Genomic DNA, 17,323 nt, shown 5'->3' with positions numbered 1-17,323 from the left:
AGCATGGTAAATACGTGGGGTTACGGGTATAGGGTTTGGATGGGATGCTCTGCCAAAGAGTTGGTGCAGACTTGATAGGCCAAATGGTCTCCTTCTGCACTGTGGTTATTCTATGATTCCATGATCAAACAATGTGGACTTTTCTGAATCTTTCTGTTTCTGAAACTGTGGAACTTTGTGGAAAGTTTTGGTGAACTATAACAGAAGTTTCCTGGTCACTTACTGCTGCGTTTGGTTTGTCAAAACATTGCTTAGCTTATTAACATCGACCTATTGAATTTAACAGCCGCAAGCCTGAATTTCCTGTATTTATGCCCATTTTGAATAGGTGTAAATTTATTCCCAACATTTTTTTTTCTTCCTTCGTGAACTGAGACCAGCAACTCCTCTAGACTTCATCATAACAGCGACTATATGTTAAAAACACTTAATTGGCTATCATACCCTTTGGAACATCTGAAGTTCGTGAAAAGCACTCCGTAAGTGCAACGTTTTTTCCTCCCAGTGATATCATTGACCAGTCTCATCCTTGCAAGTGATCTCAAATCTTGTAGCTTTATTTCCGCAGCTCTGCAATGATCTTCATGCAATTATTATTAATTTTGCCCTTAAATTCTAAACTACAGTTACCAGCAATGCTGCCAATCTCTGAATCCAATCTGTTTGCATCTCTGTCACCTACCACTCCCCTCCCACCCCCTTCCCCCGGACTCCTCCTCCCCCCCTCAACTTTCTCCGAAGATCAATTGGCTGAAATGGCTTTGGCGATGGAGATGAACATTTCCAGCACTGTTGTAGTAGAGGGGTTGTTGAAGAACTAAGGCAAGTGTCCCCGATATAACGCAGGCATAGGGGACAGTGAAGAAGATTATCTAGGATTGCAACGAGATTTTGATCATTTGGGCCAGTGGGCTGACGAATGGCAGATGGAATTTAATTTAGATAAAAGTGAGGTGATGCATTTTGGTAGACCGAACCAGGGCAGGACTTACTCAGTTAATGGTAAGGCATTGGGGAGAGTTACAGAACAAAGGAATCTAGGGGTACAGGTTCATCGCTCCTTGAAAGTGGAATCACAGGTGGACAGAGTGGTGAAGAAGACATTCAGTATACTTGGTTTCATTGGTCAGAACATTGAACATCGGAGTATCTTTTTCCCGATGGAAGAAGGTGGAAGAGATCGAACCAGGGCAGGACTTACTCAGTTAATGGTAAGGCATTGGGGAGAGTTACAGAACATTGTAAGGGTGGCACGATAGCACAGTGGTTAGCACTGCTGCTTCACAGCTCCAGGGTCCTGGGTTCGATTCCTGGCTCGGGTCACTGTCTGTGTGGAGTTTGCACATTCTCCTCGTGTCTGCGTGGGTTTCCTCCGGGTGCTCCGGTTTCCTCCCACAGTCCAAAGATGTGCGGGTCAGGTTGATTGGCCAGGTTAAAAATTGCCCCTTACAATCCTGAGATGCGTAGGTTAGAGGGATTAGCGGGTAAATATGTGGGGGTAGGGCCTGGGTGGGATTGTGGTCGGTGCAGACTCGATGGGCCGAATGGCCTCCTTCTGCACTGTAGGGTTTCTATGATTTCTATGATTTCTATGACTTACTCAGTTAATGATAGGATGTTGGGGAGAGTTATAGAACAAAGAGATCTAGGAATAAAGCTTCAAACCCCATTGAAAGTGGAGTCACAGATGGACAGGGTGGTGAAGAAGGCATTCGGCATGCTTGTTTCATTGGTCAGAACATTGACTACAATGTTTCGCAATGGAAGAAGGTGGAAGAAAGTATGTCTGGGGTGCGTGGGGTCCTGGCTACTTTTCTGAGGGAGCGGGAAGTGTGGACAGAGTCAGTGGATGGGAGGTGCATGATGGATTCGGCTTCATTCACGACCCTTTGTAGTTTCTTGTGGTCTTGGACAGAGCAGGAGCCAAACCAAGCTGTGATAAAACCAGAAAGAATGCTTTCTAAGGGGCATCTGTCAAAGTTGGTGAGAGTCGTAGCAGATATGCTGAATTTCCTTAGCCTCCTGAGAAAGTAGAGGCATTGCTGGGCTTTCTTAACTATAGTGTCAGACCAGGACAACGTAAGCAAAAGATGTAAAATATTGTGTGGCACTCATGGGTGCCATAACTAATTAATTGTTGCCTTCTACCTGTACCTTCCTCTTCAGGAAGCTTTGCAATTCCAAGTTTCTGCCGCTGCTCCAACTTGTCCTCGCACATCGTAGAAATAAGCTGAAAGCAAAATATAGATGAAGCCATATCTGTTCCTTTTAAAGAATATTAGGGACACACGGTGGATAGGTTTTATTTACTCCCAATTGGATTACCATTTGCACTGTTCATAGCTGCAAATGGAAGAAGAATCACCTTTTTTTTAAGCAATTCTGCTCTGATTTGTGACTTTAAGTAATTCCTGAGGTGGTGAAGGAAGGAGGGGGTTTCGCTTTGCGCTTGACGTGGGAATAGTCGGTGCTCACACTGGCCTAACAAAATGGGAACATATTCCACGCTCATTTCTCAAACTCTCTCAAAATCAGGAACTGAGAAAAGAGAAACTGGGATTTGTTTCAAAGGCCTGCCACATTGAACCCGAGTCCCTAGCATCCCAAGATGGCACAGTGGTTAGCACTGCTGCTTCACAACGCCAGAGAATTGAGTTCAATTCCGGCCTCGGGTCGACTGTCTGTGTAGAATCTGCACATTCTCCCCATGTCTGCGTGAGTTTCCTCCGGGTGCTTCGGTTTTCTCCCACAGTCCAAAGATGTGCGGGTTAGGTGGATTGGCCATGCTAAATTGACCCTACTATTAGGCGGATTAGCAGGGTAAATATGTAGGGTTTGCACTGGGTGGGATTGTGGTCGGTGCAGACTCGATGGGCCGATTGGCCTCCCTCTGCACTGGAAGGGTTCTATGATTCTGTGAATTGCCATTCCAAACACAGATTTGGCTGAATCCTGGTGACCTGAAGCTGTGGAGCCTCTTTAGCAGTTTGAAGCAAAGATTGTACAAAGAGAAACCCTTTGAACTCGATCTCCTACTTGAGAGCAATTTACAGAATCGAAATCTGACAGTCCACATTCTGTTCTTTGTTCATTAAAATTCACACCTTGGAATAAAGTTCAGTAATGAAGGGAGTTTCATCTGTGGTTGCAACAGCTGTTCTGAAGTCCTGATTAAACCCCTCATAAGTGAATTAATCATGTGTGTGCCATATGTTTCAGTTTACCCTGCTGTCTTGCTACAGATAATCAGACCTAATTATCTGATGCCGGGTTTTGAGATTCCTTTCTAATATTTGATTGGTGAACTATCGGAATACTTTGCTTTAAGCAAGCAGAATATTAGAATACCATGCCCGTTACTGGTTAATGTTTGGGAAATTGTTGTTCTCGGTGGTTTGGAGGGGGTCTTGTGATGCGATCTGTCACTTTCCTACTTCTGGACCATCCTTTCTGGTTATATCACAGCTTGGTATGGCTCCTGCTCTGACCAAGGCTGCAAGGAACTACAAAGGGTTGTGAACATAGCCCAGTCCATCACGCAAACCAGCCTCCCATCCATTGACTCTGTCTACACTTCCCGCTACCTCGGAAAAGCAGCCAGCATAATTAAGGACCCCATGCACCCCGGGCATTCTCTCTTCCACCTTCTTCCATCGGGAAAAAGATACAAAAGTCTGAGATCGCACACCAACCGACTCAAGAACAGCTTCTTCCCTGCTACCATCTGACTTTTGAATGGACCTACCTCACACTAAGTTGATCTTTCTCTGCACCCTAGCCATAACTGTAACACTACATTCTGCACTCTCTCCTTTCCTTCTCCCCTTTGCACTCTATGAACGGTATGCTTTGTCTGTATAATGTGCAAGAAACAATACTTTTCAGTGTATACCAATACATGTGAAAATAATAAATCAAATCAAATCAGATGTCTTGGCTTCAGAGCGTCATTTCAAGACATACTGGCTGTGGAAAGTGTGTTTGTAATATGGCAAAACAAGATGATTATCTTCCACTAGGTCTGATGGCAGGGAGGTGAAGAGCGGGAGAGTTTCCTGGTCAACCACACTGTTGAAGACATCATCAAACCACTCCAGGACGTTGCCAAGCAACGTCATGGACCAATCGATTGGAAAGTGGATGGATTGCTCCATGATTATGCTTGGCGCAGGCAATGGCTGAGTGGTATTATCATTAGACCATTAATCCAGAAACTCAGCTAATGTTCTGGATTCAAATCCCACCACGGCAGATGATGGAATTTGAATTCAATAAAAAAATATGTGGAATTATTAATCTAATGACCAGGAAACCATTGTCGATTGTCGGAAAAACCCATCTGGTTCGCTATTGTCCTTTAGGGAAGGAAATCTGCCGTCCTTACCTGGTCTGGCCTACATGTGACTCCAGATGCACAGCAATGTGATTGACTCCCAACTGCCCTCGAGCAACTAGGGATGGGCAATAAATGTTGGCCAGCCAATGATGCCCATGTCCCATGAATGAATTTTTAAAAGTCCATGTTCACGAAAGCCCCCAGAATGTTGCAAGATAACTTAAAATTGACTCCACTGTTACTTACAATGGACTCTATTGTAACTTACAATGGAGTTTATTGTTGTAAAGGGATTGTCTGTTATTGTATTATTAGTTCTTGGTACCGTATTAGTTTGTTAGTTTATTACTTTCTCATTTGGATATGGTACCTGGAGGAGGATGCCAGTTGAACTATTATTGTGGCTTTTGTCTGCTTTGAAGGAATCTCTGAATTTGCTCGCGGGTTTTTGATGCGTACATTTCCATCAGTTCGACTTTGGCATTTTGAAAGGTTTTGTCAACAGGAACATCTCCTTGTGGATATTCTGGACACAACGTGAGAATGAATTTAATTTCCCACCAACTCAAATGTTCCAATTTCTTTTATCAGCTACTCCTGTGATGAAATTGGTGTGGTCTCGCATCGATATTTTGGTCCCGAATAAGTGGCAGCTCTGCACAGATTTGCCTGGCTCTTGCTGCTGCATCTGTTTGCAACTGGCAGCTGCCCGATTCATCACGGGTTTAAAAATGCCTCAACCACATTATACCCCGCACACTGAAAAGCTGCGGAATCCTTGCAGTGATGATTCATAAATGTCAATATAGGTATTAATTTGGACAACCGTCAAATCACTCGATAATTAACGGTGGCTTTGTTTAGATTGAAGCACCCAGTTTGAGGCTGAGGGGGTAGCAGGTCTAAAAATAATAACCCGAAACTTCTTTGAAAGTTCAGGATAATTATTTGAAACTTCAAATAGAGTGAAGTGATAGTAACTGGAAGACCAGGATTGTACTTCGCCACCGTATCTGATGACCCCACTAAATAATGCTCAAACAGCAATGACATATAAGTTTAGTAGAGGGCATAATTTAACCTGAATTAGTCTAGGGCACATTATCAAGGGACTGACTTGGAAATTCCACTGTTTGGACAATGCTCAGGCAGGCTGGCTCTCTCCGTTAAAGCTGCTCAATATAATCGCTCTTTGTTGCCTTACAATAACTTGGCTAAACAAATAGAGGTAACTTCACAGCAAGATGAACAAGAGGCCCTTAATGCAATCATGGAGGAAGTATGCAGCAAAGAGGAGTAAATGAGACAAGCAGAAGTGCAATTGAGCGGTATGTTGGAGCAGGCATTCTTTGAGAGATTTCTTCAATATAATTCCAGGATCCAGTCCCTGCGTTTGTCCAACGATGTGCAGGTTAGGTGGATTGGCCATGCTAAATTGCCCCTTCAGTGTCCAAAGACATGTAGGTTCGGAGCCTTAGCAGAGTAAATATTATAGGGATAGTGTGGAGGGTGATGGGGTTGTTTGGGAGCTTGGCCTGGGTAAGATACTCTGTTGGAGGGTCAGTGCAGACTCGATGGGCCGAATGATCTCCTTGTGCACTGTAAGGATCCTATGGTTCCATGATAAAGATTCCACATGTGTGGAACTCCACGCCGTTCCCCAAAATACTATTTCCTGTGTTTTTGGATGGCTAAGATAAAAAGGTAGGACAGATGCAAGTAACCTCCTCCTGTGCTGTGGCTCAGTGAAACAGACTGGATGCTTTTTCATTAACTTTTGCTAATTACAGTGTTGTGACCGTCACACTGCAGGGTCAAGGAAATCTATTCACGCTGAGGAGAAGGAATAAATGGGGCCCCACTGTGGCACAGTGGTTAGCACTGCTGACTCATAGCGCCAGGGACCTGAGTTCAATTCTGGCCTCGGGTGACTGTCTGTGTGGAGTTTGCACGCTCTCCCCGTGTCTGCGTGGGTTTCCTCCGGGTGCTCCGGTTTCCTCCCACAGTCGAAAGATGTGCGGGTTAGGTTGATTGGCCATGCTAAATTGACCCTAATGACCGGGGATTAGCAGGGTAAATGTGTGGGGTTATGGGAATAGGGCCTAGATGGAATTGTGGTTGGTGCAGACTCAATGGGCCGAATGGCCTCCTTCTGCAATGTAAGAATTCTATGGTCATTTTAAATTCTATGGTCAAATGTTCACAAGGAGATGCTCTGGTTGATGCAAAGTAAGATGCAGATTTCCTCATGCCTCACGTATTGTTGAAGCTTGGCACTTCCTGTGTGGAAGGGGTCAGCCTGGCGTCTGGCTGCTGGTGGATCTTGAATGGTTGGGAATGACACTGTATTTCCGCATTAAGTACCATTTAATAACTCTGCCATCTCTATAGCTTACCTACGATGGCAAAAGCTGACAACTTGCTGGAACTGCTTGATTCACAGAGTGGGTATGCTTCACTGAGAAACGTGCAGTCACACATTCCGTAGATCATGCTTCCTCCTTATCTACTTCCCAGAATCAAATAGTGTTTGACTCTGAATTTTGGCTGTGACATGACTTGCTAAAGCAATGCTCAGATCTCGGGCACCAGCAGTGATTTATTATTGTCACATGTATCGGGATACAGTGAAAAGTATTGTTTCTTGCGCGCTGTACAGCCAAAGCATACTGTTCATAGAGAAGGAAAGCAGAGGTTGCAGAATGTAGTGTTACAGTCATAGCTATGGTGTAGAGAATGAAAATTCTGATGGCAGCAGGGAAGCAGCTGTTCTTGAATTGGTTAGTATGTAGACTTTTGTATCTTTTTCCCGAAGGAATAAGATGGAAGAGAGAATGTCCGGGGTGCGTGGTGTCCTTGATTATGCTGGCTGCTTTTCCCCGAGGGAGCGGGAAGTGTAGACAGAGTCAATGGATCGGAGGCTGGTTTGCGTGCCAGGCTGGGGTTTGTTCACGACCCTTTGTAGTTTCTTGCGGTCTTGGTCAGAGCAGGAGCCATACCAAGGATGCCTTGCCTCAATTTGGGAAGAGAAACGGAAGGTGTTGCTAATGGTATAGGGTGGAATGCTTTCTAGTAGGAGGTAGGATGCCAAGCTTTTGTGCATGGTATGCCTCTCTTGTATTGAGTGTTATTCTTACTCACACTCCCAACCAGGCTAATTAAGGAAAGAATAATTACTGTGCAATGGAAAATTACCTCCAAACTCTCCCTCTCCTACCCCCTTTCAGAAACATTGGCCCAGAAGTGCTAATGGCCATCTCCGCAGAACTTGACAGTTCTTTAAAAATGGAAGGACCCCTGTTGCTGCATGTGAGTTCAGGCTGGTAATGAGTAGCCTACTCCAGGAAGCTCAGGTGAGCTATCCAGATGTTAAAAATTGGCAGAGCATCCAGACAGCCATCTCCACAGCCAGTCCACTTTCTTCCTTGCTGTGAGTTCAATTCCAATGCAGTAAGTCTGTAAGTACTAACCAGGCCTTTCAGCATTCATCGTGGACGAGATATTTATTTGCTCTCCAGAAGTATCTTCCTCTGGAATGAAACAAGCACCAGAATTTTCCATTCCCGCCCACCGCAGGAATCCTAGTGGGTGGGGGAGGGGGGTGGGAGGCAGACCATGCAAAGGTCCGTTGACTTTGGGCGGGATTTACCGGTTTTGGGACGAGCCGGAAAGTCTCGCCCAAAGTGTTAAAGTATTAAGGAATTGTCTCGGCCGACGAAAGGGTTAAAAATTTAACTGGAAGAAAATATACAGTCTTCTGTGAGAAATACGTACAGATTATTTTCGCAGACCCAGGGTTACTTCCCAGACAAGAAGCCTTGAAAGCCAGGCCTTTCCAGATAGACTGATATTCTGACATTCAGAAAAAAAAGCTGACACCTCCTTTGATTCAAAGAGTAGCTCAGACAAGGAACTATAAAGCACAATATGGGTCTTATTCTAAAACCAGCAGCTTTTCTTTATATTAGAAACTTAATTAAACAAATGGTTAGATCCTCAAACTCCATGTGAAACTTAGGTCCAAACAGGGAAAGGTTTGAGGTCTCATTAGACCTCTCCATCAAACTGAGATAAAGACAACAAAAGCTACATTTTACACTTGGATTGCAAGTATAAAGCTAGCACTTTTAGATGAATTAGTTCACCTTGTGTTTACACTTTGTAGTATTCAAAACACTTTTATAATAGATGGGGAGTGGAATTGTCTGGACCAGTAATCCACAGATCCAGAGCCATGCTCTGGGGACCTGGGTTCAAATCCTACCATGACAGATGGTGAAATTTGAATTCAATATGATGGACCGCGGTTGACTTTTGTAAAATCCCATCTGGTTCATTCATGTCCCTTTAGGGAAGAAAATCTGCTGTCCTGACCCAGTCTGGCCTCCATGTGACTCCAGAGCCATAGCAATGTGGTTGACTCTGAAATGCTGGCACAGCCAGTGGCAGGAACAAATAAAAATAATGTAATGCAAGATATTGGCCGCAATTCTCTGGCCATTCAATTCTCCGGCCATTCAATTCTCTGGCCATTCTGGCCATTCATTCTGCTGCTGCCAGAGAGGAAAGGGAATCTGACGCTCAGCCAAATCTCCGTTCACTGCAGAATCCCGCTGACATGAACAGCCAGAGAATCTCGCCCATAAGCTTATGACAATCAGGAGTGCACGGTGGCACAGTGGTTAGCATTGCTGCCTCACAGTGCCAGGGACCCGGGTTCAATTCCCGGCTTGGGTCACTGTCTGTGTGGAGTTTGCTCGTTCTCCCTGTGTCTGTGTGGGTTTCCTCCAGGTGCTCCGGTTTCCTCCCACAGTCTGAAAGATATGTTGGTTGGGTGCATTGGCCATGCTAAATTCTCCCTCAGTGTACCCGAACAGGCGATGAAGTGTGTTGATGAGGAGATTTTCACAGTAACTTCATTGCAGTGTTAATGCAAGCCTACTTGTGGCACTGATAAATAAACTTAAAACCTTATTAAACAGGCTATAGACTCATACTCTAAACTGATAACTCTGTAATAAATCGAGGGTGATTCAGTGTGGTTCAAAGTAACAAAGGCTTCATTGCCAACAATGAATAAGTATTTATACCAAAAAGTCAGACTGGATCAACTTTGCCCCTGTTCAACTCTCCTCCCAGGCTCCAGTTGCGGGACCTCCTCAAACCTTGGTACATTCCTTTCTTCCAATTGGCTCAACTTTCCACCTTGACAATCCATAGGGTCTGGCCCGATCACGTGACACTCAGGTAACTGGCTATGTTTCCACAGTCTACTAGAATTTTTCATAATAAGGTTCTTATGTTCTGATACCAGAAACTCTAAAAGAAAGGCTGGTCTGTTTTAATATATGCACCAGAATTCTACTACGTTGCCCACCACAGAATCGGAGCAGTCGAGGGGCGGGCAAAGGGAATGTCTATTGACCTCAGGTGGGAATTTCGGTCTCGCCTGAGCGAGGGCATGAAATCCCATCCATTGTGTATGTTCTCTCTGAGGTAATTTTGTTTAGTTTGGAAACTCATGAGAAAAGTGCTATTTTACCTGAAGACCAAATTGTTATCTCTCACAGCTGATTAAATTGTTGCGATATTTTAGAATTTCTTTTTCATTGAAGTTTTAATCGAACAATAAGTGCAACAGGAAGGTTTACCCTTGCTGAGGGAATGGGGAGAGAGGGAACAGTGGGGGATGGTGGGGGAGAGCTGGAGGTAACTGAACTCTAACCAAATGCAAGGCAAAATATGTCCATGGTTCTCAGGATGCAGTCTGCATTTTTAAAATTCATATATGTGAACAACGCAAGAAAAACACAAAGCTCAAAGAACCAGAAGAGATATGAGTTTTTAAAAAAAGCATGTGAGATGTGATGAATATATTGGCTGAACTACATTCCAATCTATAATTATCTTGCAATTGTGTCGTTGCCTATATATGCTGTGTTTGTGAACCTACCGCTCTGAAAGCTCGTGATTCCAAATAAACCTATTGGACTTTAACCTGGTGTTGTGAGACTTCTTACTGAAAGAATCATAGAATCCCTACAGTGCAGAAGGAGGTCATTTGGCCCATCGAGTCTGCACCAATCACAATCCCACCCAGACCCTATCCCCTTAACCCCATGCATTTACCCTAGCTAGTCCCCCGATATTAAGAGGCAATTTAGCATGGCCAATCAACCTAACCCGCATATCTTTTGACTGTGGGAGGAAACCGGAGCACCTGGAGGAAAGCCACGCAGACACGGTGAGAACATACAAACTCCACACAGACAGGTGGTGGAAAGGGTGGTGGAAGCAGATTCAATAATAACTCTCAGTAGGGAATCGGGTAAATACTTGAAAACAAAAAGTAAAATGTGTTGGGCTATGGGGAATTGAGCAGTGGAGTTGGAGAGTATGATAGTGCCTCCAAAAAGCCAGAAACAAGTGTGATGAGCTGAATGGCTACCATCTGTGCAGTATCATTCTACACTTCCTATCGCACTCATCCCTCCATCATGACCAACTGTTCCATGTTCTGACTTTGTGGGTGATGTGATAATTCAGGTCAGAAATTCCAAAGTGTTTTATGAAGTCCGCCTGGATCATAAATTTTTCACTTTGTATTTGGCGTGGGTGAGCATGAGATATTTCATTTCAGGTGTGATTCAATTGACCCACTAATGAGCTTTTATTAAGCAAAGATTATTTAAGTATACGGCTTTTGAATCATAGAATCATTCAGTTCAGAAGGAGGCCTTTCGGCCCATCGAGTCTGCACCAATCACAACCCACCCAGGCGCTATCCCCAGAACCCCATGCATTTACCCTAGCTAGTCCCCCTGACACAAAGGGACAAATTTAGCATAGCCAATCTACCTAACCCACGCATCTTTTCACAAAACCAGAGCACCCGGAGGAAACCCACGCAGGCACGGCGAGAACGTGCAAACTCCACACAGACAGTGATCTAAGCCGGGAATCGAACTCTGGTCCCTGGCGCTGTGAGGCAGCAGTGCTAACCACTGTACCACCGTGCCGGTTAACATGTATCAAAAGAAAGGGCGGAATTCTCCGGCCCCGCTGGTCTAAAAGCCCGAAATTCCCGCCCGACTATCAACGATAACCCACCCGCTAAAATTCCAATGGCGGGTGGGATGGAAAAATTCCGGCCAAAATTAGCAATGACTTTTACCAATTACCAACAAAAACAAAACAATAATGATATTGTATGGTGCCCAACAAATATATCTAAAATGTTTCAATCAAACAAAACGTCCCCATACAAAGTCCTTTGCAAAGGTTCAGCACAGAAAGTACAAATGCTCACGTGATGCTGAAACTCAGTCCTTTGGGTGGAGAATTGAAGTCCTGACTTTTCAGCCTTGTAACTTCTAGCAGCCCTCTGGATATACACCCAGAACAGTTTGAAGTCAGAACAGTTCCCAAAACACCAGGGGGCGAAAGAGACTCTAGGCATACCAACCACCTACAGCAGATTTTCCACTGCAGGAAGGCCAAAAGAACCTTCTCCTAGCTAACCAGCAGAATTTCCGAAACCAGGGAGAGAGAGAGAAACACTTCTTTTCAGCATGATGTCCATCCTCTTCTAAACTAAAACTGTTGGCAGCCAAATTAAAAGTGAAATCTTGAATTCACTATGAAGAAAATACAACTGTCCAAAACACATGACCTGCCAACCAGTCTTCCTCCTCACAATGCAGGGTCACAAAACAAATCTCAGAAAATACCTGAGGCCCATAGTAAAAACTAACAAAACCCCATTTAAGCCATTGCAGCAGCAATAAAAGGACTTCCAGCAGCCAGCCCGGCAACAATGAAAAAACTGAAGCTGTGACAGCCGCAGAGAATAGGATTTAATAAAAACTTAAAGGTACACTAACGTCACAACGCAATCTTACCGGCCGTTCACACCACGCTCCTGTTGCAATGAGGTCGGAGAATTTAAGAGCCAGCCAAATCTCCATTCACTGTGACAGGATGGGAAAATCCCGCCGGAGTGGATGGTGGTAACATTCCGGCCACACTCCTTCTGAACATCTTGGGTTTTGACTGGCAGAAAATTAGCCTCCTAGCTCAGATTGGTCCACTGATTTTTCTGCTGATTGTCAGCAGCAGGTCCCTTGATGGGCCATCCCCAGAAGGAGAAATAAAGAGAGAGAGAGAAAAGAACTTTGAATCAAAAGGGAGACATGGTAAAAAGTTACAGCAAGAAAAGGAAGAACCAACCTACAAATAAACTATCTTCTTACATTTAATCATCTGGACCCTAAATTGTTCAATAGAATCGTAGAAGATTCATAGATTCCCTACAGTGTAGAAGGGGGTCATTCGGCCCATCAAGTCTGCACCGACTCTCTAACAAAACATTTTACCCAGGCCCACACCCCATCCTATGTCCATAACCAATTTAGCACAGCCTGCGCATCTTTGGAGCATGGAAGGAGCGCCGGAGGAAACCGATGCAGACATGGGGAGAACATACAAACTCCACACAGTCACCCAAGCCAGGGATTGAACCCAGGTCCCTGGCACTGTGAGGCAGCAGTGCTAACCATTGTGCCACCTCTGAGACCAGGGATGGAATGGATAATTTTTTCATAAACAGTCCTAAATCCCAATCCAATACTCAGCCAGAAAGCTGATGTAATTATTTTTAAAAAAATATACGGCAGATATGTTACGAATACTGAGGTTTTATTTACACATTCATGCACAATCATTAGAGGAGAGCAGATTGAATGTACCAGATTACTGGAAACTATCATTGTGAGATCAATGCTGGGGAGATTAGTCTTGCTATTGTATGCAACACTCTTCCCTTTCAGTCAATAACAAATGAATCAGAACCGAAAATATCCTAATGGGCAATCAATCATACATGGTCACGGTCAAGCAGTTTAGTGTGGAAACATTTGAAAAGCAATTAAACATTCCAGGTATCAACTGCAATGATTTAACCATCCACCCTAGCCTATTTCAACTGCTTTGTCCCATAACTGCTACCAATATGTTAGCGATCCAATAATATCGGAATGGCACAAGGGAACAAATGTTTCATCAGTTTGATGGGGAATGACAAATTTTCACCTCAGCCAATTCTTGCTGAAATTGGATGCCCTTGTATGGCAGTCACCGCTAATAGGATCAAACCACAGGAGATCCATTTAGTCATATTCTGCCATTATTTTCCAGAACTCCCTCATCACTGAAGCTGACACTTTTTGTCATCTGCTGCTGCTAATAACATTCAAGGTTGAGTTCAAAAGCATCGCTGAATGAAAACGTAGCCCAATTATGTTGAGAGTAGACAACAGTGGTGAGTAAATTCCCATCTCATGATGATGACTTCATCTCCAAATTTTGTTCCCAGAGAAATGCTGGATTTCATGAGTACAACGTGTTGAACCAAGTCGTGGATATTAACTAATACTAGCCAGGTTTGAAATAATAGGCTATCTATTGCAGTAGATGCCATCGCAATCAGGTGTCACATATCTGTTGCTTATCTTTATATTAATGGAATTCTGGCTGGGAAGAAAAAAAATAACAGTTACCATTAGTGGTTATTGCTGCTGTGCTGTTCTTCAACTATGTTAATAATAACTTTGCTTCTCACGGCAGAAGCCATGAGAGAAACTACCGCAACTGTTCGCTCAGACAAGCTGGTCTGTACTCAGTTGGCTGAGATGAGTTCAAAATTCTCTACCACAGCTTGAGATTAGATTCTGCTCTCTCCAACAGTCTCCCGGCTATGGAGAATAGATTTGTTTGTTTTCCCTTGTTATATTTAGCTGATATTGATGGGGAGGTGATGGCCTAGTGGCGTTCTCGTGAGACTATTGATCCAGAAACTCAGCTAATTTTCTGGGGACGCGGGTTCAAATCCCACCACCGCAAATGGTAGAATTTGAATTCAATGAAAAGTATCACGAATTAAGAATCTACTGATGACCACAAAACCATTATTGGAAAAACCCATCTGATTCACTATTGTCCTTGAGGGAAGAAAATCTACACCCTTACATGGTCTGGCCTACATGTGACTCCAGAGCCACAGCAAAATGGTTGACTCTCAACTGCCCTCGAGCAGCTAGGGATGGGCAATAAATGCTGGCCAGCCAGCAATGCCCATGTCCCATGAATGAATAAAAGGAAAGTTCTGCCTCTCTACCTTAAAGCCTTTTATCAGAATAATGTTCAATGGAATTAGTCATTGGATTCTATTTGAAATTCAAGAATATAACCAAAACCTTTTTTTGCATAAAGGATGAATATTTTTAACCTGTGCCAATTATATCACCATCGCAATGAAAACATTGAGAGAAGCAATGCTTTCATTGTTAATGTTTGCGACAGCTAAGGCATTTCAAGATCTTAGTCAATGCATGATATATTTACCAGTGTTTTGTAGGAAATGGGTTACCTGATTACAAATGTAGCAAACTAATGGCCTTTGTGCTAGATGTATAGATTGTTTGTGGTCTATTTTAAAGGTTAACTCCTAATCAATAATAAGGAAAAATTGCCATTCTAAATCAAGTATGTGCCTTCATGTTCTTGTCAGAGAATCCATAGCCTATAACTGAGGCCAGGTCAACTATGGAATCGCAGTTACTAATAAAGGACTTGTGCCAAGGCAAAATACATTTGGCTTTGGGAATCAGTAAAGTTTTAAGCAGTCCTAAGTCCATGTAATAGCAATTCAGCTTATTAATTGTCATCTGAAAATCTATTCATGTTGCATTTATCTTACCTGATTGATCTTTTCCTCAAATTAAAAAATAGACACCTGGGGAGAAAAAGATTATCATTTACACCTCCCACCCCTCTTTATCTAACTCCATTAATATATCATTGTATTATTAGTGGCCTCACAGACTTCTCTGGTTTAAGTGCATTTACACTGTTCACCTCAACTAATTCATGTGGTAGCGAGTTCCACATTCTGAGCAACCTCTGGGAAATTAAGTTCCTCAAGAATTGTCTACATATCATGTGTTGGTGACTATCCCACACTCAAAAATTCATCACTAACATTTCTCCGTAGCCTTTTGTCATGCAGAATGCAAATTACAAGTCTTAAAAGTTAGTATTTTCTGGCCTCACAGCGCCAGGGACCGGGGTTCGATTCCCGGCTTGGGTCACTGTCTGTGTGGAGTCTGCACGTTCTGTGTAGGTTTCCTCCGGGTGCTCCGGTTTCCTCCCACAGTCTGAAAGATGTGCTGGTTAGGTGCATTGGCCATGCTAAATTCTCCCTCAGTGTACCCAAACAGACGCCAGAGTGTGGCGATCAGGGGATTTTCACAGTAACTTCATTGCAGTGTTAATTAAGCAATTAAGCTTAAGTAAGCCTACTTGTGACACTAATAAATAAACTTTAAAACTTTAAACTTTAAACTCTTCAGGAATCTTCTATGTTGTTCCTGCAACCTTGCTGTGTTAGATCAAATTCTGTTGTCTAAACCTTCCTTTAATTTAAATGGATGATGTTCAGCCTGAGAAATACAGTATACTGGTACAACAGGGATGTCAGGACTAACTTGTAACCTGTTCCTATGTTTTTTGGCACTCAATATAAATTTTTGTAGCTCCCAGTCCAGATATGGCACAGAAAGATGTGGAACAAAGCTCCCTTCACTTAATCCCAATCTTAATAATACCTTGATGGGATTGTCACTCGACTAGTAATCCAGAGGCCCTGGGGTCATGGATTCGAATCCCACCTTAGCAGATGGTGAAATTTGAATTTTAAAAAAACACCTTGAATAAAAAATCTAATGATGACCATGATTGTTGTAAAAACCCATCTAGTTCACTAATCTGCTATCCTTAGCTGGTCTGACGTGCATGTGAGTCTAGATCTCTCAACTGCCCTCTGAAATGGTCAGCAAGCCACTCAGTTCAAGGGCGACTGAGATAGGCAATATATATTGGCTCAGTCAGTGACATCCACATCCCATGAATGAAAAATGAATGTTTGTTTGCAGTGGCAAGAGAAAGTGACTCAGTGAGGATGGACAGTTTGTCCACGGGTCCTTTTGCCACAGCTAAGTGGACATAACTATTGAAGAGCAAATCTTTTATTGCGCTTGTCTGCTTCTCTGTTTTCTGGACCAGCCATTCTCGTAGTTTTTCTTTCTGAGTTTGATAATTTAATGCTGCATCTTGTTGCTGAAGCCTCAGCCGTTTGAAAAACTGGGTTGAGACTGTACCCTATTTCGCTTGAAGTCCTCACTGACAGAAGACAGGAAGTTATTTTCAAGCACCCGGGTACCAAAAGGCAGTGTGAAAATGCAATGTACTTGGCCCTCTTTCCTGATCGCAATCCTTTCTCAATATTTAACCAACAGTGATTATATAAATAAATAAATGTTTCTACATGTGCATATCTATCTGTGTATCATATCTATATATCCATTCTGTTTTACCATGGAATCCTGGATCTTTGCTTCAAAAGACACTTCTCAAAGGAAGGAGCAAATCGGAGGAAACTGAGAATTGGATGAAGGGGAGGTTTTTCTGTGGGTTTTTAGAAGTAGAAAGAGATGCAAAAGGAGAGGACAAGAAAGGAGAGTTGCGAACACTTCAGCGGTCATGGGCATTCGGCCTTTGATCTTCAGGTAAGCGTACTCAAAGGCGGCCTTCACGACACACGACAATGCAGAGTCGCTGAGCAGAAACTGATAGCCAAGTTCCGCACACATGAGGACAGCCTCAACTGGGATCTTGGGTTCATGTCACACTATCTGTAACCCCCACAACTTGCCTGGACCTGCAAAATCTCACTAGCTGTCCTGTCTGGAGACAATGCACATCTCGTTAACCTGTGCTTAATGCTCTCTCCACTCACATTGTCTGTACCTTTAAGATTTGATTAGCTGTAAAGACTCGCATTCCAATCATTATTCTGTTTGTGTCTCTGTATGCCCTGTTTGTGAGCAGATCTCCCACTCCACCTGATGAATGGGCAGCACGCTCTGAAAG

Source organism: Mustelus asterias, chromosome 10, assembly GCF_964213995.1.
Source record: "Mustelus asterias chromosome 10, sMusAst1.hap1.1, whole genome shotgun sequence".
Lineage (NCBI taxonomy): Eukaryota > Metazoa > Chordata > Chondrichthyes > Carcharhiniformes > Triakidae > Mustelus > Mustelus asterias.
The sequence above is the reverse complement of the archived record's forward strand: the minus strand, read 5'-3'. Positions refer to the sequence as shown.